Raw genomic sequence first — 22,728 nt, 5'->3', positions numbered from 1 at the left:
GTGGGAGAAGGGACGGGGCGGTGACGCAGCCTTGGCGTGGGAGGCTGATTGCCCCTTGCAGCTCTTGGCAAGTTGGAGACCTCCTCGAGCAGCCCGCAGGGACACGCAGCGAGTCCGGCCAAGTTTTGGTCCTGGCACTTTCTCCTCATTCCCTGGGGGACCTTGGGGAGAGTCACAAATAATTCAGCTTGGCGAGGTATTTGTTTAGTTGCAGGGGGAGGTTTCTGTCTCAATTTCAGCACGTGGTGGTGCGTTCATCTGAAAAATGAGAACCTTTTTTGGGCGGGTAATATATTTGCTGGAAAGTGTGATTGGATGAGTTTAGGTACAGCTTTGTCCAAAAAAAAAAAAAAAAAGAAATTAGAAAACTTTTGGCCACCAAACCAAAATCTAAACATCTTTTATTTTATTTCAGTGCAGTTTTTCCCTCTGAATTTTCTGTTGGGAAATCAAATGGAAAATCTGGTTTATGTCCTACACAAATTAGGAAATGGAGCTCCTATGAAGGGGGTGAAGTTTAAATTATTAATGACTGTGCAACAGCTTGACAGCCTCCATTGAAAAATAGTTATCTGCTCATCTTATTTAGAGTTTTGTTTAGTGTTGTGGCAAGATGGAGGTTTCATATGGATTTCTGGGCACCTTTTGCCAGTAGATGTTTTGCAATAAGTGGATAATGTGTTTTAATCATCCCCACTGACCCCTGGTGCTGTTGCTTTGAAATGTATGTTGTTTGTATGGAAAGCCCTCCTCGTCCATTGTATTTTGGGAGTCTGGGAGTTAGGAGCAGGATTTTATAGAGTGCTGATTGTGCTGCTCTCCACCTTGATGTATGTTGGCCTGGCTTTGTGGAAGGTGGTGGCTGCTGCTCTTTCTAAGAAGCTCTTGGAAACCTGGTTTTTCATTCTGTAACTCTCAAATTTAAATTAGTTGTTGGGGCTGCAGTATGTAAACCCTGTCAAGTTCAAATCTTTTTTTGCATAATTCACACCTCATGTCTGATGGGAGAAAAAGTGTTTCCTTAAATTAACAAAAACCTGTAATTATTTTCTTCCGCATGTTGAAATTGGAGAGAAAGGCGTCTCCTTGAATTTTATTCTTTCCATAGTTTGTTTTTTCTGTTGTTTCAGAATAATTTAGTCATGTATTTATTAAGAACTGGCAGCATCTGCTAATTTTCAGAGCTCTCACAGTGATGGCAACATAAAAACTTGAGGCCAGAAGTGGGGCCAACACCTTATTTGCAAGCAGTCACATTTATTTTGGTGCTAACGCTGCTCTGCTCGCAGAGGAATATGGTGTTCAGCATAATAAGAGTGAAAATTTGGCCCTAAGCAATCACTTCTGCTGCTTTTGGGGTCAGATTGCGGAGCCTTTACTCATCATGGTAAGTATTTATTAACCTTCAGAGAACAATGGCTGTAATGAGATTACCTGGGTAAGTGCTTATCCCGTTGGGAAGGAAGTTTCAGAGCCTGGGCCCACTGGTATTTTAAGAGAGATAAGGAGGGCTCTTTGCTCCGGAGGTCACTTTGCTACCTGTGCTGGCAGGGCTGGAGGGCAGCACCACCCCAACTGGCCAGGAGTTCATGCCTTTGGCAGCAGTGGTTTAGCTCTGTGTTGTCTTTCCCGGATTAGCCGTGCCGAGAGAGAGAGAGAAAGAAAGGGGGAAAAAAAGCCTGTGTTTGAGTGACGTGAACAAAGTAATTGACTATCAGTATCAAGAATTACTGCACAACCAGGCAGGGGACAAGTCAGAACATACCTTGACAAAACCCTGCAACAAAGAGCTGTTCAAACACACCCTTGAGTCTCGGGAGCTGTAAATTGAGCTTCAATTCCAATGAAATACTTTTAGGCTTTGTGTATGTTTTTGTATCTACTCACAGCGCTTCAGTGCCATGCAGGAGCTGACTGAAGTCCCCAAAAAGAAGCAGCAAGCACCAACTGAGCGCTGAGATCAGTGGTTCATGTTGGTCCGTGGCAAAGTGGCTTTAGTCTTTGTGAATTACGTGGGATTTCTCTAATTCCCACCTCGTTTTCCCGTCCGAGTCTGTGTACTTCTCAAAAAATTTGGGGAGCTGAGGCAGCTCCTCGGTCATATTTTAGTCGCTGTTTTTTCTCACAAGGGAGAAACAAAGAGGGGGACGTTGTACCCTGCCGTGTGAGTGCAGCGATCGTTCTGTGAGCGGCTCCACACCCATTTCTTCCTACAGGTTAGAGACACATTTTTGGCACTGGACACGGTAAGCGTTCCAACATGTTTTTAATCTGCGGCTCTCAGGTCTTTAAAGGTCTGGTGTCGTGGCTCTGGTTGCGTGCACATATTTCAAGGTATCTGACTAGTGCAAAATGCGGGTAAAATACCGCGACGTGAATTTAATCTGTTGGTAGGAGTTTGTTCTGTGTTTGTTCTGCCTGTCCTTCGGTGACACTTTCTGTGTCCTCAGCATTTTCCCTGTGACACTAGATGCCTCTTCTGGATTCGTGGGTGTCCCACAAAAGGCTGGTGACAACACCCTGTGATACTTGTTGCATTTATTCCAAAGTGCTGATTGTTCATTTTTTACTCAGTGAGCACCTAAATGATGAAACCTGGTGCCAAATCCGTGGAACTCTTTCTGTTGACTTGAGTTTTTGATCAGACTCGATTTTGATTTAAATTCCTTCCCCATTTGCCTGAAATGCAGACTGTACCTATTGATTTTCCCCCTTCTTCTCCAAATGGCATTGCCACAGCCCAAACTCAACCGACCTTGTGATTTTTTTCTCTGATGGTTTTTCTTAGAGGCAGAGCTGTAGGAGCAAATGTCTGGAGAGGGGGACACCTTCCAGGTCACCGGGTACAGTCTGTGGCCTTCGACATCCAGAGGTGCTGAGGTGGCCACATCTCGCCTGGTTTTGTGCTTTGCTCAAGCACATTGAGATGAGAACAGTGCCTGGGGTGGAGTGGTGGGCGGGGAGGAGGGAAGAGGAGATGGATGATCCCTCTGTTGTTCTGGGAAGATTCAGCGGTTGCCCTTGGTCCTTTCACCTCTGCGGGGCCATGTAAGGGTTACAGCATTTTAGACGTTTCCCAAAGTGTCAGCGTTCGGAGCACCATTAGGAAAAGACTAGATGGATGGCCAAAACATAGGGGCAAAATAAATTAGGCAGTTCAAGAGCTGCAAACAAGTCATTTGTGGGGGATAACGAAGGCTTGCGGTTGCGAGGCCATCCCTTCTCCAGCCCACTGCAGTGGTGTTTATAAATCAGGGTAACAAAACAGGAGCCCTTATAAGGCCCGTGTGACATTAGAGGTGGATTTAGCTACAGAGTGTAACACTGCATGCTGTGAAATCAGATGGATGCATGGAGATGACAGCAAGGCTGTGCCTTTGGACTGGGGCAGACCTTCCTTAGATATTGTGTTTCCCATTCTGCAGAGAGGGACTGTTCAGCTCCATAGGTTCAAGCCAGGTTTTTTCCCCATTTGTGGCTCTCTCGTTCTGCCTCCTGAGACATTGCTCTGTCCTCCATTCCCTCAGGGAGAGACCCAGCATGTCCCTTTTGAGCAGTGGTGCCTCCTGTCCCCTGTAACTCCATCTGTAGGGTCTCTGGCCATGCGAGAACCCTCCCAGTTATCCCCATCATCCTTTGTGCACACAGAAACCTGACTGGCTGGTGTAGGTGCTCCTAAGTGAGCGGTATTATATTACCCCACATAAATGTCACATTAATGGAACATTACAACCAAAAGATGCTCGTAGATCACTCTAAACCATTTTAGGCATCTGTTACGCTTCTGTCACCTGCTCCTCACCCATTTGTTTGTGTTTGGGATGGGAAGGACGCTGCCAGGAGAGGACCTGGGGGGAGCTGAGAGTGGGCCAGCATGCTGGAGCAGCATGGTGGAGCAGCCCACCTTTTGTCTGGGAGCTGTGCCAGGGTGAAGCCCAGCTCCACCAGCCCGTGCTGGAAGAGGCGTCGCAATGTGCAGCTTGGCTTGGAAGGGGTGTTGATAGAAAGTGCTGACTTATCTGAGCTGGCTCAACGCCTTCTCAAAGTCCAGTGTAGGCAAGGGGGGAGCCCGAGCGTCGGCGCAGCCGAAAGCCCACGGTGCCTCGGCTGTGACGGCTTTCTAGATCACACCATGTAACACAGCCCAACAAAGGGCTTTTAAATCCTAGTCAAGAAGACAGACAATAGAAGGTCAGAGTTTAAAAGAGAAAGTGTGCCTCAGACTGATGTAATTCCCCTTCTCCCCCCTTTTCTTAGTGTGAATCCTTTGATATTTGAGCAGGGAAATCCTCTTTATCGGGGAAACTCCACCTCCTCTTATCTCATACTCCCTCGAAAATACTATCTGCTCTCCCGCCTTTCAAGCCTCCCGACTGGGTTTGTGGTGGAAACTTCCCCGTGTGGGCATACAGTCCTCCCATCCCTCTTGCCAGGTGGGCACAGCAAGGCTTGGTGCTCCACACCGGGACTCGCTGTAAGTAAACACCCTCTGGCAAAGGACTCCCATGGGAACCCACGCTCACCTGTCATGATCAGGATCCTGGGAGCATCATGGTCAGGATCCTGGGAGCATCATGGTCAGGGTCCTGGGAGCATCATGGTCAGGATCCCCGGAGCGTAAGGGGTCTGCAGATGAGGCAGCCTCAACCTGTTGTGATGCTGCAATCAAACGAGAAGGCTTAGGAGGTGAATGTTTACCTTTCAACCATGTTTACCTTTCAGCCCAACAAATAAAGGTCTTCCTCACCTTGTACTGCAGAGCAGTCTCTTTCATAAAAAATTAAAAACTACCCATGTTGAGTCAGACCAGAGATCCTTCCAAACCGGTGTCCTCTTTCTGGCCTGAACAGAGTGGGAGTCCTTGGAAGCAGCAAAAGACACAAAGCAGGCAGGGAATTCTCTGTTCCATGCTGTGCTCTCTTGTCTTTCCTCTCTGGCACTGCAGGTTGGATTGGAGCATCCCCAACTCTTCCCTCAAGGTTATGCCCATCCCTTTTGGTTACTTGCATATATTTTGCCTGAACTGGGGCTTGGGAGGTTGCATTACATTGCTGATTGCATCAGATAAGTCGTGTTTCTTAACCTCCTTGCAATGGGCTCCAGTAAGACTTGTTAGCAATCTTAATTTGCTCTAACAAACAATTGCAAAGCTGGGGAAAGGAATTATCCCTCTGTGTATGCTCAAAGCCGCTGGGTATCTCTGCAGGGCTGCAACTGCTCTGGAGACCAGAGAGCTTCTGCTCTTCTCCTGCTCTGTGGAAAATCAGATCATGGCTCTGACCCGTGCTGTTGGTAATCACAGAGGACCAGGCTCTTCTTCCACACAAGCAGATTTTCACCTGCTGTAACACCGTGGATGTCAGTAGGTGTATTCTCAGTGTGTGCTCATGTGGGGCACGCAGAGACATGCCCAGCACATTTTTGAGTGTGGAGGACACCAGGCATTAGGTACCTGTCCAAATGTCCAGCGGGAGTCAGCGACTGCTGAGGTGATACCCAGGGAGTTTTGTTCTTTCCACATCCAGAAGAGCTGGTGAACCACCTGTAGTCAAACCTAGGGCAGCCCTTGAGGTGTAAATCACATGGCCAATTTGCACCAGCAGTTGTTCTAGCCCTGAAGACACATCCCTGAAGTCATATAAGAACGGCCACTTAATTTTTTTTCTCCTTAAGCCATTTAAAGTGACTTTCCCGGTATGTTTGATTTTGGTGTTCACATTGCTCTCTTCCCCCCCATTGGCCCCCAAACACACAGGGCCAGGCCAAGAATTCATGGGATTTCTTAGCAACATCTTACAATCTTCCCACCCTACTTCTATGCTCCTGCACTTCCAACTCCTTATAGTCTGGAAAGGAGCTTGGCTGCAAGAAAACTGTCCATGAAATGGTGCAGAGTGGAAGGAAATGGTGTCATTAGTTGTGCAGTTGCTGTAGATTGTAATTCTTGCAGCCTTCAGTTCCAACCCAGATTAGTGCTCCCTTAGCTTAAAATAACAAAAAGGGAACTGTCAAAATCAGAGCAAAAATGTTGGCATGATGAAACACGTTAACAGGTAGCCATTAGCACTTTATGTCTGCATGAATAGTGTCTGTAAGTGTTTTATTGGTAACAGAGCAGGGAGGATGGGCAGAAAATGGTGTTCATTTTCAAACTGGAGTGTTGCTTTAATTGCAGTTTTTAATTGTTGTATCTTCTTGGTCAGGGTGCACTCTGGGCTGGGGAGGTGCTTTGGGACATGGCTTCAAGTACAAGGCTTTTGCCAGAGAAAGCAGAAGGGAGCGGATAGTCCAGACAGGACCTGTTATTATTCTTGTTTTGCTCTTATAATGTGTGAGAGAGACCTAACTCTGAAAGAAGAGTGAGGGGATAGCTGTGGTGTGGACTGAGACATGACTGTAACATCCAGGAAGGGGCTGGTGTGTCCAGGTGTATGAGATGTAAAATCACCACACTGACAGCAGCTCTGGGTTGCACTGCTGCTCTGCTGGTTGATATTTGGCTGATCATTGATGGTCATTCCTGAGCAGCAGCGTCCAGCAGTTGCTTGAGGGAATGGCAGACATTTATTTGCAGAATAAAAACAAAAAAAAAAAGAAAAAATAGGAAAAAACCAAAGGGGTTTAGGAACCGGCAAATATTTGCTCCAGAAATTAAGGGGAATCCTTTTGGATTTGTTGAGCATTGAGGACTGTAGAGGAGAGGCCATTGCTGCTCCCCACCAAGCAGCAGCGTGTGCCAGCTCTGGTGGCTGGAAGTGACTCCCACACTTCTTAAGCTGTGTGGTCTTCCTGAGACCTGGCACAGCCCTGGCAGTCCATTTCCACCCTCCTTTACCATCCAGTTGGTGTTTCCACCAGTGCATGGAGCTCTCTGGCATCCTGCTTCCTGCTGCTGAGGAGGTCCTTGGGAAAACAAAGATTAAAAAAAAGGTGCCTGCTGTCACCATCTCCTGTGGGCCCTTCCTGTCGCATCCCTTGAAAAAACACGCCTTGTGAGTGTTTTGTTTGTGTCTCAGCAACTGGCAGCCCTTCTTGTTCGTGGAAATGTCAGACCCTGCCTCGTTACTGACTGCGGGGCTGAGTCTACGTGACTCCCTGCTGGCGAGGAGCTGGCCTGGGGCAAAGCCTTTCTTCCACCCGCCTCTCTCTGCCTGGTTTTTGTGCCCATGTGTTGATGAACACGAGTTGCCTCCTATTGTTTATTTATATAAGTGTTTTTGGGGAGACAGCCCGACGGTGTCTTAGGCTGATTCTCCACGATTGAGCTTAGCAGTTGCTTAACTGCTTTTGCTGTTGATTTTGGGTCTCTCGTGAGGTTTTACACATGGGTGCACGTGTGGGCACAGGGAGGGACGTTGGTGCCTGCTGTGTAGCCTGAAAGCCTTGAAAATATCCCTGGGTGCAAAATGTGCCTTTTGTGCATCAGCATTTCATCCTTCCTCCTTTCCTGCCTTTCTTCCCAGAGAAAACAGAACAGTGCTGACAGTCATAGCATGATGCCTCGTTCTTTTCTTACGGGAGCGCTGAATTAATGGCAAAAACGTGGTCTGGACGCTCCTCTACAGTCTTCAAAAACATCTGTTTGTTTGTTTGTTTTTCCCCCTCTGCTCTGGTGTGGTGGTTCCTACCTTTCTGCCACATGTTCTTGAGGCTCGCTGAATTCTTGCAAGACAGTAGCAGGGTTTGCACCTGGACAGCCAAAGGCCACGGGTGGCTCTGTGGGACCCACACTGCCCTCCCTCCCACACAAGCTAAAACGATATTTTCCTCCCCCTGAACCTTACAAAGTTTTTAACCATAGGCACTTCTGTAGGCTTTAAGTTTTTTGTCTTGAATCCAAACAGCTCTAATCAGCATAAATGCTTGCGGTGGGTATAGGTTGCTGCATTTAATAAAGGGTGAGCTTTTTTCCACCCCCCTTTTTCTTTCTTTTCTTCTTTCTTTTCATCCCTTATTTTGCATTCCGCCGCGCGCGACGAGCGTTTAATCCCTGCCCTTCTGTCTGTTGAGATATTATGTTTTTTTAATAGTGCTTGTTTATGACTAAGGTCAAAGACAGTATTTCAGAACAAAAATTAGAGTTAGTTCATAATTGAGTACATATGTATGTTACTGTTTATTTTTATAGTTTGCTAATTTATTTTTAAACAGCTCGGTTGAGCCAACATGTTTATAGGTCTGTTTATCACATGTCTTGCCAGTCGGAGTGCTAAAAGACACATGCTTTTCAATAGCACAGATCCGAAGTGAAATTAGATAATACCACCAGGTAGCAATTTAATTACATTAATTGAATGTTTAGGTTGAAATGTAGTTTTGCAGAGGCTATAATGGAACACATTTATAAGTGTCTGCATATAAATCTTGGCATTTAAAATGTTATTCAAGCCTGCTGGCGGGGAAATGAAACTCCACTGAGCGTTTTTGAGGGAGAAATTGGGTATTTCACCAGGAGAACAGTGCGTGCAGTCGCTTGGGGTTTTGGGCACTGTCCTGGCTGGTAGTGTGAACCTCTCTGGGTTCCCCTTCCCGTAGTGGGAGCTCTCAGGGAGTTACCTGGTTGGGCGTCTGCTTGGCCTCATCCAGTGCCCTGGGGTAGGAAAAACGGCCCCTGTGAGTCCTGATGGAGAGATAAGGAGAGAGCTGACGCTTTGCAGGAGGGCAGAGTCGTACAGAGAGTCGTGCGTTGGTCAACGCGGAGAAAATGTTTGTCCGGCTGAAACCAAGTCCTTGCAGTCATGAACTAAGTGATTTCCCAGGCTTGCCAGCTGCTGTACCGGATTGTACCCGCAGGTTCTGGCCGTGGGCCGCCTTCTCCGTCCAGGGAGCTGCAAAACAGCCCTGGAAAGGCAGCTCGGAGGAAGCACCGCTGAGGAGCAGAAGCTGTGAATGAACCACGCTCTCCAGCCCGGATGGGGATTTAATCCTCAGCGTAAACATGTACAAATAACGTATTGTCAGGAGAGGGAGAGGGAAGATTCCTTCAGTTTGACGGTGCCCAAGAATAGCAGACTTGGTTGGGAGAGGACTGGAGAAACTTCTCTGGCGCTGTTTGGTTTTGCTTACACTGTTGGCTTTTGTGTGCACCCGTTTCCAAGCAAAATGCCAAAGTTGTGGCATTTCTAGCAGGTGTGGGGCTGGGCTTTTTGCAGCTCCCTTTTAGGATCTGGAGAGCTGAGCTAGTCTGGTTTCAAAGGTAAAAAATAATATAAATAAAAAGGAGCAGGAGGTCATAGGTGGGTTTTTATCAGGGCTCAGGGATAGATAAGGGATAACCAGAGGAGAGTCACAGCTTGTGCAACATTCTTGTGCCACAGTGGGCGATCTCCTTTTGGGTGCCTGCATGCTGGAAAGGGTGGAGGAGGAAGAGAGAGGGGATATGCAACACCTAAACACCCAGACAGTGGGAAGCTCTTGGAATTAAGCTGGTGGCAGAGCAGGCCCCTGGCATTTCTCAGGCTTTCGTATTGCAGACAAGCCAGGAGAAATGCTTTGGGCTGAGCACTGGGATCTTTCCATCTGTTTTGTGCATACACTTGTGTGGGGGGACTTGAAGCCTCTCCCTGGTGCTTACCTGGGTTGGGATGGTTAACTGAGGTGTGGTTTTTTTCCCCCAAATCACACCTTTTCTGAGTTGGTGATCACTCCACTCATCCCTAGACAGGGCATGGCTGAGGCAGGGGTCTGGTGACAGCAGAAATAAATGTGCAGATCACCCTGTCTGAACACCCCAAGGCTTTAGCAGATGGCTGAGGAGTAGTTGTGTTCTTCTACCCAGTCTTACTCATTGCTTTCTGCAGCATATAGATTTTCTGCTCAGCTTTTGTTTGGACCCAGGTTTTGTCTTGCGGCCTTTTGTACACCTGGGATTAGGTCCCAGGTGCTGTCTTTGGGAGCTCTGCCCTGGGATCTGGCGCTGCTCTGGGCTCCTGTGCCTGCAGCGGGGCTCGGGGAACGTCTGGCACGCTCCAGGGTGAAGCATTCCGCTTGGTTTCCCTTGCAAAGCACCTGATAAAAATGCACAAAAACTCCTCGCTGCACTGAACCCAAACATGGCAAATGGGGCCAACCGGGGCATCTCCTCCTGATGAAGGTGCTGATGTTGATAACAGCCAGTGGTGCTTCTGTGCTAATGCAAAACACCTGCACAGATGAAAGGAAGGCATTTTTCTGGTTGTGGAGACTAGAGGAAGTTTCCTGATCCAGACAGGAGATTTCAATGCCTGTGCAAGAGGTTTTTGTGAGTGTGGCTTCGCCAGTGGCTGGAACTGAGGTGGGATGTGAGCGCAGACAGAGCCTGGAGAAGCAGAAGGGGACAATGCGGTCCATGCTTGCAGAACCAGAGGAATTAGTAGCTAAAGGTGTGTGCAAGGAGTCCGTAGCAGTGTTGGCACAGTTCCTGGTGACAGGCCTTGCTGTTTGGGCAGCGGGTGCCTACTTCTTCCCCAAGCTCTGGCAGTTTTTACCTCCTTACCTATACTGTGCCTCTTGTCTTGAAGGGCTGACATGTGCTTCCAGCCCATGCCAAAGGACAAGTAGTGTTGAAACGTGGCTTCTCAGGTCAAGGTGCTTTCAGTGAATCTGGTGTTGGGGCAGTCGTGGCCGGTGTTTTCAGAAAGTCAAGACTTTCCAGAAAGCCTTCTTTTGTATTGCAGAACCCAAGAGCTTCAGTTTCTTCCCCATCTTTCAGGTCAAAGGTGGGGTTTCCCCTGTGTCCTGATGGACCTCTGTGGTGGGACTTGGCCTCACAGACCAGCTTCTGCTGAAGTGCAGAGTGATTGCTGGATGCGCTTTGAAGCACGTCCTAAAATATTTAACTGTGTTAATGGCATTTGCTTTCTTTTCCCCTTACTTTCCCCATCGATCTGTAAAGGCTCAGTTCTTTGAGGGCCTGATTTGCATGTGAACATGGGGTGGCTGTTTGTCCCCTCCCATGGTAACCTGTGACTGCTTTAAAAACCTCTTATCAGTGGGGTTTTCCCATGCCCTCTATTTTTAGCTGAAATTAAGTGACTGATTTATATTTTTTCATCTTACAAAAGCTCACATCTGGCCGGAGACCAACGGGAGAACTTGTGCTGAAAAGAAAAATGTAGTTCAAAATCAGAGGGTTTCAAGAGAAGTCATAACGTAAAACTGAAGTTACAGCGGCCTCCACCAGGTGATTTCCACAATGCCGAGTGCTTACTGCTCAGCTCAAGGTTTCCAAATGCTTGGGAGCGATTCCAGCTTGTTTGAGCTTGGGAACAAAACCTCTCTGAGATGCCGCAGCCAGGGTGGAAGGGATCCAGGGAGCGTCGGGAAGCGGCGCAGCACCATCCCCATGCTGAAGGCTTGTTTTAATGACTAAAGCTAACAGAGCATCCCATGGCGTTTTAGGAGGAGTATTTGCAGGCTGAGTTCAAAATGCTTATTTGGAAATAACCAGTCACTGCCCAAAAGCTGCCTTGCTTACTTAGTTTTAGGAAGGAGACCGAGAGGTAGGACTGCTGTATTAAGGATGCTGAAGTGGTACCTGCTTTAGGATCAGATCGCAGTCTTTTGGGGTTGGAAGGCATCTTCTTCACCCCTGATTCTGCTGGCATCCTTGTGAACAAAACCATCACTGTTGACAAAGTTGGTGTGATAAAGAACAGCTGCATACACCCTTTTTGAGGTTCTCAGAGGTTTGTGCAGCCTAAGCCATGAGAATTGAGCATGGGAGTAAATAAACAAGTTGTGCTGATTGTCTTCTGCTCTTTGTTACATTTGCAGTGGGATCTGTGTTTGTGAAGATCTTTTTTTTCCTGAGTGTTTGAGGGTAGGCCACTTAAATGACTCACGGAGCTGTATTTTCTTTACAGTAATGAGGCATCATGACATACCAGTCGTGGGAAATCTGATAGACTTGGGAGACCCTAGGAGGGTAGAAAATTACTTAATTTACTTTGTGTGCAATAGTCTTAATTTTCAACTATTTGAACAGCTGATTGCTGGGGCAATCATCAGATCTTCAGAGTTAAGATGTTTCCTGCTGGAACAGAGCATTAGCTAAATCAATGATGGCTGGGGATGGCAAAACGGAGCGATTGCTCACGTCCATCTGAGGGTAAAGAGAAGAAATTAAATCCCCAAACCTGAACTCTAGTGCCTTTTATTTTGTGGGAAGGGTGAGGCAGGTGAAGCTCACCTGGTCTGGTGGTTAGTTACCCATGTGGGGAGCCGGGGCTGCGTGGCTTTGGCGGCGGCTCTGGTTGGCTCCGGCGGTGGCTGCAGCAGGAAGGAGCTGGGTCTGGTTTCCTTTTGAGAGAGGGTGAGCAGCCTCTGCTCAGTGATTCCCCTGCTATTTGCTCATTGTGAGTAAAAGCGATAAAATCTAGTGGTGGAATTACATTACGTCTTGGGTGCTTTCTTTCCAAATTACTAATAATCCTGCGTGTCTTTGACCCATTTCACGGGAGACGGAGGGCTGGATTCTGCTGCCTGTTTTTCGTGAGCAGCTGGCTGAAGCAAATAGACCTTGAGTAAAGGGATTAGAAACCAGCCCTTCATTAGGGTTAGGTGTTGCAGTCCTTTCTTGAACAAGCTTTCCCTGAGAAGCCTTGCATAGGTACCTGCTCATAAAGCAACTTGGTGGTTTAGCTCACAGGGGTGGAAACAGAAGCAGCGGATGTGCAGAGAGAGGCACCCAGGGTGATGGGACCCACTTTATTCATCAAGATCAAGCTTGTACTGGAGCAAAAAGGAGAGAGGACATTTCATTATGAAAACTGCTGGAAAAAAAGTATTTGTAATTGTTCAGAAAGGCAAATGGGCATGAATGTTAAGAGGCCTTCTCTTGTCTTTCTGTGCCAGCAGACAATGAAAAATTCAGTGTGAAAGTGCTTTCTTATTAAAAAAAAAAACCCCAAACTGGACTATAAAATGCAATACTAATTTCTGAAGGCTGAGAGCTGCATGAGTGAGAATATTTAATTACAGTGGCAAAGTACAAACATTTCCTAGCGAGCATTCATTGTGTTAATAATAATTAATTAATTCCTTGGCTAAAACATACATCCTGCTCGCGTTCTTTCTAAGTGGGCTGGGAATCCGATCCCGCTTTTTATTTTATTTTGCTGACAACCTCCCAGCAAGTAGGGAGGGTGGAGACTGGAGACTATTTATATAAACAGAGGCTTTATGTTTCGCTGTGTGGATGGTTACGCCGGGGTTGCACGGTTTTGGTTTAGCGGAGCTCTGCAGACGGAGGCGAGGACTTGGGAGCCGATCAGCTGATTCAGGGGGACCGAGCGTCTGAGTGCTACAGCGATAAGTGTCTGTACAAATATTTATACAATCCCGATAGTCTTTTTTGAATTGCATTATTACTACACAAAAAGCTGTCAGATTTCCAGGCTTTCCAGGGCTGTACTTCTTGCAGCTCGCATGCGTTTTGCCAGCGGATGCGAGGGAGCTCCGCTCCCGCTCGGAGCCGGCTGGACCCGCGCCATCAGCCGGCCGGGAGCGGGGAAGGTGCTGAGCCCCTGCAGCACCCAGCCCCAGCTGATAAGCCCCGTGAGAGCCTGGCTCTATTAGTTCAGGCTTAGCGCTGAATTTATGCAATTATGTGGCACGAGGCTGACTCAGAGCAGCCAGGGAGTGAGACTGTGGGCTGAAGGAGCTCAGGGCCACCTGTGAAGGGTGATGGAGAGGTAACCCCCCTGCATGTGAGAGCCGTGTTCTAATGCCAGACTGCAAACTCCCACCTCGTCCTGGAATGCTGTTCCTCCCTGTGTTGCTCACATAGGGTCTGGCCTCAAGTCTGCAACTGATGGTGGGAGGCTTCCTATCGACTGAACGTCACATTGAAAATGACAGTTGTCACCCCAAAAGAGAGATTAAGAAGCTGTGGTGGCTTATGTACAGGAGGGATGCATAGCCAGATGTAGAAGGAATTGGACTAGGTGTAGAGGAGAACTCATCTTGTGCCTTTTCTGCTGGAAGTTAGTCCAAATGTCCATGTAAGCAGGTAGCCAGGCATTACTGGTGTGTATGGTTTGATGGTGGTTTTCACTGGTTCTGTGTTTTTAATTAAAGCTTTCTCAAAGCCATGGGATTACAGGATGCTACTGGCACTCTGGGATAAAACTTGAAACTGTGACTTCAGTCCCACTGCAGATCGGATATACACAGGCAAGGTTCACACTGCCTGCTGCCATGAGGCCAAAGGGATTATTCCAGATCTGCAAAACCAACAAGAGTTTGAGTCAGTGGTTGGGAAGGCTGGAGGCTTCACCAAAGTGATTTGAGTAAATCGAGCACTGTCAGTGGAAAGAAGTGGCTGTCCCGGAGCAGGATTGGAATTCATCAGTAGCTGATCCAGCCCTGGCAGAGAAAGCCCTGTGTTTTCACATGCTGATAGTGGTTGCCTGTTCTGTTCCACTTATTTGTAAGATTAGGAGCTTGGAAAATATTTGCAAGGTTGTGAAACCGAAGTCCAGGGTTGCTGCAGAGTTCTTGGTGTCCTTCAGTGTCACGACTCAGGATAGCTTTGGTTTTTAGGGATGAGCATATGTGTCCTCCAACAGCTCTAAGTGTATCTCCAGAGGTTTCAAAGGAGTGGGCTCTTTACTTCCAGTGCAGCATTTGTTTGTTTTTAGGGCATGTTTTTCCCCAAGAGAAGAAGAGTAGCAATCCCGTGATCAAAGAAACAAAGCACATTGCTGCGGAATTTCTGCCTAACAGTATTTGAGGACAAAAAAAGGTAGTACACACTTCATAAATGAGTCACGTGTGCCTCAGCACTGGCCTTCTGGAGCAGTGTCCAAGCTGTCAGGTTTAGCAGCCAGTGCTTTGGCAGCCTTTTATGTTTAGCAGAGAGCAGTGTGTGTCTTCTGGGACAGCCCTTCACGTGGGACCCGTTGCCGTACAGTGAGATCAGAGCCACGAGGCTGCTTCATGCACATCCCCTCTGCTGCTGCAAACACGCTGGCTTGGACATGCAAGGAGAGGATCGAGTGAGTCAGTGAGGGAAAAATCACCTCCTGATGCTTGTGTTGAGGAACAAAGCCAGGTTTTCCAAGATGACTGGCTAATTCTCTGGGACCACTGTGTGGGCCCTGCTCCTGCAGCACCCAGCGCCACATAACGCCTGCTCTCCCAACCATCCAGTATCGCTGGACAGACCGTGCACGGTGCAGCAATGTGGTTAGCCAGATAACAAGGGCATTGACCCTGTTTTTTCTGTCTGTGTTCTGACAGGAATAGCCCCATTCCTGAAATTTCACCTGCACACCTTGTGTCTGAATCATCTCGTTTGTCTGTGAGATGCGGGTTGTTGCTGAGCCCGGCTGCAGTGGGTGGCATGGGGTAGATCCCCTCCCTCCGTGCTGTTGTGGGGCAGTGCTGTGCTCAGAGAGCCTTTACTGGGACAAGAACGATTAGGGATGGTTTTCTGGAAGTAGTGGGCTTGTCCTTAAAAGTGCCTAAATGGACTCAGGAGAGCTGCACGTGTTTCCCTGGCAGCCTGTCCTTTAGCTTCCAGCAGAGATGTGCTCTGCCACTGCAGCATCCCAGCTTTGGAGGAGGCAGATGGAAACGTAAGTGCTCAGGGCAAGTTTAAGGCGGCATTATTAATGTCATGAACCCAGAAAGAAGTCTGTGTGTAGGGTATTGCTCTGTGGACCAGAAACATTTTGTTTGGTGTCTCACAGGCAGCACAGCTGGAGCGGGCAGGTTTTGAAGGGGTCACCCATCCCCCTTGCTGTTCCTCTAGTGCCAGTAGCTCTGTCCCTCTCAGGACGGACATAGTGGCATGGGACATCCTCACCTTGAGTTCCAGAAGTGGTGACTGTAGCAACACACTGTTTTGGAGGGCTTTTTAAAAGCTCGGCTTTGGAGAAGATGGGAAAGTAAGAGCAGACCTGCTTGAAACAGCTTAAAATGTGGGATGTACAGTAGGTGCGTGCACTGCAGCTGTTTGTGACCTGATCTGATCCTGATCACCCACGTGTCCTCTTGCAATAGGCAGGAGCTGCAGGTGCTGCTGGAGCTGCAGCAAGGGGATGGTCCAACCCCTCAGCTCCCATTTTAGTGTCATCTGAGGCTGCAGAAGCTCAGCAGTGGCGGGATCTCTGTAGAGCTGGAAGCTCAAGGAGCAGCCAAACTGGCAGATAGACAGTGTCCAGAGTGTGGAACATCCTACTCCAAAAACAAGGGACTGGCAGTTTGCTGCAGGAGCGGGGCTGTAGCCTTGACACTGTAAACAGTACCCAAAATCAACACCTCAGTTCTGTGGCTGGTCCCTGCAGACTCCTGTCCCACAGATACCGTGTTACAGCACCTGCACCAGCACTTCTGCGGGGCAGAAATAAAAGCTGTGTGCATCTGCTTGCAAAGATACATGTACTTTCTGAACATTGTGAGCGGCTTTGGCACCAGAATGGTAAAGATGCTTTAGAAAATTGCCTTTAATCATGGGAAAAGCTTTTCTTCTACTTAGATGGTGACCAGAGCACAGGTGCAAGGGAAGGGCCTAGAGCTGCTTTGGCTGGTTTCTCCATCCCTACCTGGTGCAGGGGTTGATGAGGTGCACTCAGGTGACAACTGCTCTGGGATGCGCCCACTCAAGGGCTGAGTATTATAACTTTGCGAGGAGTTTTAATGTATCTGCCTTGACTACAGGCATCTTCTGGCAGTAACCCGTGCCCGACTGGACAGACAGACAGGTGGTAGGATCCTGCCCCCACGGGGAGCCTGCAGCAAACCCCTCCGGCCGCAAACCCAGCTGGTGCCCAGCGCGTTGCCTAAAGGGGCAGATGTCGTCGTTGCTCAATGCGACGGAGACCCGAACGTCTGTTTATTAACGGATAAGACGGTCGGGCCGGCGCGCGCGGCACACGGGCCCGGCCTGTGCAACTCCTGTGGTTTCCAACCGTACTTATCGAGGGAGGGGGCTGCCTGCCCGGGGAGGGTGTTTCCCCTAATCACCAGCTTCACATGCCCATGGCGGGCAGATGTGCGGGGGGCAAAAAGGCTCGGCCTTCTCCTAACAGCCACTTTGCCTGGCTCAGGGGAAGGAGCCACCTGAGGCGAGGCTGGGGAGCTTGGAAGAAACATGTTGCTTAGGACAAGTAAATATTCCCCGAGAAAGGGTAACACGGGGGAGACTTCACAGACGTGCCCGTGGGCATTGTTTCCACCATGAAATGGGGAAGGAGTTGACTCCTTGCAGTATTTCCCAACCATAAGTTTAGCCCCAGAAACCCTTCTCCAAGCCCCTCAGAGGCTTCTACTATTGTCTGCCCTGTGTCCCCAAGACGCCGTGGGCAGTGCGTGAGATGGTCACGGGCTCAATTTAACGGCATCTCTCCCACTTATCAGACTATATAATAAACATGGCTTTTAGGGGGGACTTTTCGGGGAGGGGTGCGAGGCAGGCGGTGAATGGAGAGGCCAGACACCATTGTCTGGCAAGAATGTGAGTCCCCCGGGGGCGAGCGCGCCTGGGCTCGCCTTCCAAATTGTGCCAGCATCAATCCCCCCTCCTTTACGGGATTTCCTTCTCCAGCCGGGGTTTTGTTTCGGAACAAGCGTTGGTCAAACAAGCTTTTGTTTGCGGTCAGTTGCTTGGCACACATACACCACTTCTGGTGGGGGACAATGAGGAAGCTGTTTCGGGGGCAGCTGCGGTGGGACTGAAAGGGAATACTGATGGAAAAAGGGCGCGGGGAGGAAATGGCTGGGTGGATATTAATTGGGAGGATCTTATGAAGTCCGGGTGCTGCAGCAAGGTTAGGAGAGTGGCGGGGAGTCCTTCGATCCTGCTGCCTCATCCTGCTCACCACCTCATGCTGGTTTGTGTTAGTTCCCCCCCCTCCCCCCCCCCGGATACCCCGCCTCAGAGCAGAAAGTTGTACAAAATATTTGCGACTACGCGTCTAAAAAGCTTTTCTTTCAGGAAGAAGTAAACTTATTTACAGCAATAACAGAGTTTAAAAGGAATTGTATAAGTGAGACTGACTTCTTTGTCAGCAAAAATTGCAGCAAAACTGTTCATAGATGACATTACCTAAATGACATTACGTACGTATGTCCTTTCTTTCACATTTCCTGTAATCCTGTTACGGCATTGTCCCATTACCTCAAGCACTGTCATCTTTAAATGCTGTCAGATCTTAACTGGATGGCCAAGGACATCAGCAAAGGATCGAGGTGAAGCTGATGGCAATTTCAGACCTGCTGTATATGCGGCCATCTCCCAGCCTGCCCCTGGACACGGGGCGTTTTCTGATAACACCTTCAGGTAAAGTGATGACTCAAGGACTTGTGCATCTTTTATAGAGCTGCCGCCCACCACCACAGTGTCCAGCACGCTTTCCTGGGAAGTGCAGGGTGTCAGGCAGGGTGTTGAAGGTGGCAGGTACAAGGCAGATGCTGAGGACCCAGAGGTAAGCAGGTGGAAAATGCCCTGTGGGACCACAGGCAACTCTTCCCCCATAAAGCCTTCCAGACATTAACAGTCACTTGTGAAGCACACCGAGCTCCTCAGACTGAAGGTGCAGTTAAGTGCAACATCTTGGTGTTAATAGTTTTCAGCCTTATTGTCTCTTATTGTGTTATTACTAAAAAATGATGTGAGGCCAATTTCTTCTACTCCAACCATGAATAGGCTGCTGTGGTTTCTCAAAAGCGCTGCGAGACGTGGCGGCAAATGGGGTGGATTGCAACTTCTGCCGTTCTCCTTCTGGAATACTCCGTGCTTTTAAGCCCCAGGAGTGGGAAGTGTTGGTGTCCAGGCTGTTTAAACTGGCAGCCCCTCTCATCAGGTTGTAATGGAGATGATGATAGTTGCCAGCTCTGGGGGCAGGAACTGTCGTTTCGTTATCTCTGGGTGCAGCGCCGTGCTCTGAGGGGCTCTGGTCCCCCGTGGTGGCCACTGGGCCTGGCTGCAGTGCAAACAACAGCAGCCCTGAACCTGAAGCACTCGCTACAAACAAAAGCCTGTGCTCAGGCACACAGAGATGTATCTGCTTGCCCATCTTTGGCCCCGTTGGGCCTTTTTTCTCACAAAGCAGAGCTGCTCTGCGCGTCAGCAGCAAGGGGAGTGATGCCAGCAGGGACCAGCATGTGGCTCCCAGATGAGTTGTCCTGGCTGTGTGGATGTAGGGGTGCTGCAGGCAGGTCACAGTGTGCCCCCCGTCCTGTGCACTGGGATGCACAGCAGCATGTGTGGGCTGATGGGTGATGGTGGTCCCAGCCCCGTTATCCGATGCGTTGTCAAAGAGGCGAAGAGCCAGAACAGGAAGACTCATGGATGGAGAGCAGGAGAGCGACTGTTCTGTTCATTTGGCCCAATGCAAGGGTTAGACAGCAGCAAGGCTCAGTCTAGTTCCAAAGATGCTGAAGAGCTGGGCCTGGATGCACAAATTTTCCTGCTGAAAAATAACAGCAGAACAGCCCCTGGGGTAAGGGGGCATTTGTCCCTAACCCTGTCATGATATGACCATGTAGACTACGCAGAAGGTTATTTACTTGATCAGGTGAGGTTAGGGGTTTTTTTAATGGCTGTTACTGGTATCTAAGTGCTGGCAGTTATAACATTTAACTGCATTTTCCTGTAAGAAAATACTTATCTTGCTAAAAAATGGGATTCTCTATGATGTTTTGTATGCTTAAAAATTCTCATTTTCATTTAGTTCTCTGCCATCAGTGCTATCTTAATGCTTCCTCCGAGGCCAGTCCTCAGGTCTTATCCTCTGCCAGTCTGAGGCTGTGAGCAGGCAAAAATGTCCTTGCCAGGTCTGCCCACATGAGTGCCATCCTCACCTAATCGCTTCTCCTGCAGGATGTGCTGGAGCCATCTCATCTCCCCTTGCCTCCCACAGCCCCCAGCAGAGCTCTCCCTGGAAAGGTCTCAATCCAGTGCTCCTAAACTGGCCACGGTTTGTGCATCTCTGCCCCATCTGGCTACTAAATTGATGCTTTTTTTGGATGCTGGAGTAGAATTTTTCTCTCCTTTCCAAATCTCTTAATAACTGAGGATTTGGGTGTAAAAGCACTAACTGCACTCCGTTCACTGGGTTTTTTTTTTTCAGTCATAGCTAGGCTTTTTCTCCCCTATAGGCACAGGAACCATTTATAGCCGAGGTGGGCCGAGTTTGCGACTTATTAATCTCTGCCTTGCATGTGGGTTGAAAAGAGACACCATGCCTTTATCAAAAGCCAGGCTAGCACAAAAGCCTATGCAAAATCATCATCAAATCCTATTAGAGGTGGAAAATATCTCTCAGATCATCTCATTCATTTCCCTGCCAATGCTAGACTGTTCCTGAGAGTTAATTTTCTAGCGTCTGCCGCCAACTCCCTGTGTGACTGCAGGTCTGTCATCTCGCCTTTGGGTTGTCACTGTAACTTCCACGCATTTCCTTGCATTTCTAAACAAGCCTTGTTTTGTTCAGTGGTTGCCTGTGTTGCTATTTGCCCTGCATTAGGTGTTATCAGTGTTTTTTACGTGGAGAGCAACACCAGAGCTTGCTGGTGGCTGGGGAAGGCATCCCTGTGGGATGGGGGTCCTGGATTCTCAGGGAAGCTTGGGGAATGCTGTTCTCTGGGCAGGTGCTCCATCCTCTGCAGCCACCACTACCTGCCGTGGGCCTTAGGGAAATGAACATCTCCAAGGGAGGTTTCTCTCCTGCAGTTGTGGATGTGGGTTCAGCGTGAGCAGGTCATCCCCCATGAAGCAATTCTCTTCTCCCAACCTCTACTGGCGCCGCCTTCAATAAACTCCCGCCCTGAAGTTCTGGGCTGGCTGTGAGATCCACTCAGCAGGGAGGAAAAATAGTAATAATTCCACGCTGGAGCTATTTATAGCATTAAGCAAACACAGATTTCATTTCAGAGAAGGAAACGGCGTCTAGGAGTGGAGTAACCTTCCTTGGAACTTCCCTCCGGCGCTGGCGGCGCTGATTGAATTCCCCGGCGTGGCGAGGGTCCGGGCAGCCCTGCCAGCCCCGGGAAGGTCAGTCCGGCAACTGTCACCCGGAAAGCATCAAAAAGCACGGGCTGTCGATAGCGACCTGCATTTGCAGGAAAATCTGAGGGCTTTCTAATTAGCTGAGGATCTCTAAATTAGAGTGAAGCCACTTGACAAGCCCCCCTCGCACGCCTTAAGTGTCAGGGCTCAGCTGATCGCCGCATCTAACAAGCGCCTGATTTTTAGCAGGAGCTCCGAGACTCAATCAGCGCCTAATGGCTCCGTTTCAAAACGTTCCAGTGCATTTTTCATCTCTTACCCTGGAATTTATGCTCTTTGTTCCCCTGCTCAAATATTCCGGCGCTTTTCCTTAATTTCAGCCTTCTGCCTTGCGACAGCTCCTCTGCCCTAACTAGGCAGCTCATCGCTTGCCTCTCCCCGCGTGTGAGTCTCTGCCGTGGCCGCTCGCTCTGCTTTCTAATCAGTAGGTTTCAGAAATTCCCCATTCCTCTCCCCCTGATGTATAGGTAGTGCTGTGGGGTCTGGAGTTTCATAATGAGCAGGAAACCCATCTTTAAGCAGACCCCTGTTTAATAAGAGCTGCAAAGTGGTTTGATTTCAGCTTTAAACCCCTCCCTTTAAGGCAGCGAATGCAGTCTGCAAATGCACCTGATCTTGACCTCCCTCCCACTGCTGTTCTGCAGCACCACATATTTGGGTGCTGGTGCTCCTGATTTACAGCATGGGCAGTGAGATCCAACCCTCATTTCAGCTGCATTCTCAGCAGAGTTAGATTATGCACATTTAAACTGAGGGCTTCAAGCCGCTGGAAAACGAAGGGGGGATCTTTTCTGACACGTAACTCCCGCCGCCGGTAATGAGACCCATGGATACATCCTGGGAAAGGAGTGATTTGGAACAGATAAATTCCATTCAGGAAGGCAGAGAGTTAATCAGCAACTCTTAAGACTTCTCGGCGTGTGTTTATGTTCCAACGGCTTATCCATATCTTGGCAATTATTCACGTGAAATAGAATATAAATCCCACAGCCTAATTTTTCTTTGAAAAATTTCCCAAGGTAATCAAATCCCGAAGTGCATCTTCTATTCCGGTGGTTTTATCAGTAAATCAAATTTTTATCATTTATCAGCAAAAGTTAGATTTAAGCATCCTCACTGTAATGTTTGAAAGATGAACATTTGTTTCAGCGGGTACTGTGCCAATCAATAATCTTCCAGCTTGACTCAGCTATCAATTATTGCCGCAATTATTTGTCTAGTTGGATATTTAAAATGTCATCAGAAAGAGATGATTACATATTCCAGAAAGCAAGGCACTGTATAATCAGATGAACTGAATTCAGTTAAATGTAGTGTGGTACTAACCTGTCCTTCAAAGCTGAATTCTGCAGCCACGACTGAAACAACAGCTTTCTGCATTATTGTAAGGAAACGGATCTTAACCTTGGAACAGTGCGTGTTATTGGGGTCGGGTAATACTCGGCGAGAGGAGACCTTGCAAGCCTGGAAATTGAATCAGCCTTTCTGACATAAAAGAGGGAGGTGGGGTTTTTTTTTTTTTGGTGGTGATGGGGGGGAGAGGGCTGGTTTTGTTGGATTTCATCTGCAAATCTATAAATAAGAAAATCCGCTCTTTATCTGCCTTTCTGGGAATTTCAGCTCCTCAGCTCGAAGCGCCAAGTTTTCTGTGCCCTTTTTGCATTCCTGGACTTGATGTATGTGTGGTAAATACTCTCTGTGCCCCGAGAACGCAATAAAGCTGTAGCAATTCT

General features: G+C 48.5%; 1 protein-coding gene and 1 long non-coding RNA gene across 5 annotated transcripts in view; one reads left to right on the top strand and one right to left on the bottom strand.

Moving 5' to 3' along the window:
• Positions 1–22,728, top strand: part of BCL11A (BAF chromatin remodeling complex subunit BCL11A) — a 72,711-nt gene that overhangs the window by 29,656 nt on the left and 20,327 nt on the right. The gene's annotated exons all lie outside the window — the stretch shown is intronic.
• Positions 432–6,780, bottom strand: LOC113997078. The gene is made up of 3 exons (XR_003543990.2): positions 4,748–6,780; positions 4,524–4,659; positions 432–4,165 (listed from the first exon to the last, which is right to left on the bottom strand). It is a non-coding gene; the product is annotated as an uncharacterized LOC113997078 (long non-coding RNA).

This window comes from Pipra filicauda, unplaced genomic scaffold (assembly GCF_003945595.2).
Source record: "Pipra filicauda isolate LSUMZ 115617 unplaced genomic scaffold, ASM394559v2 scaffold118_size2161507_pilon, whole genome shotgun sequence".
Taxonomy (NCBI): domain Eukaryota; kingdom Metazoa; phylum Chordata; class Aves; order Passeriformes; family Pipridae; genus Pipra; species Pipra filicauda.
The sequence above is the reverse complement of the archived record's forward strand: the minus strand, read 5'-3'. Positions and strand labels throughout refer to the sequence as shown.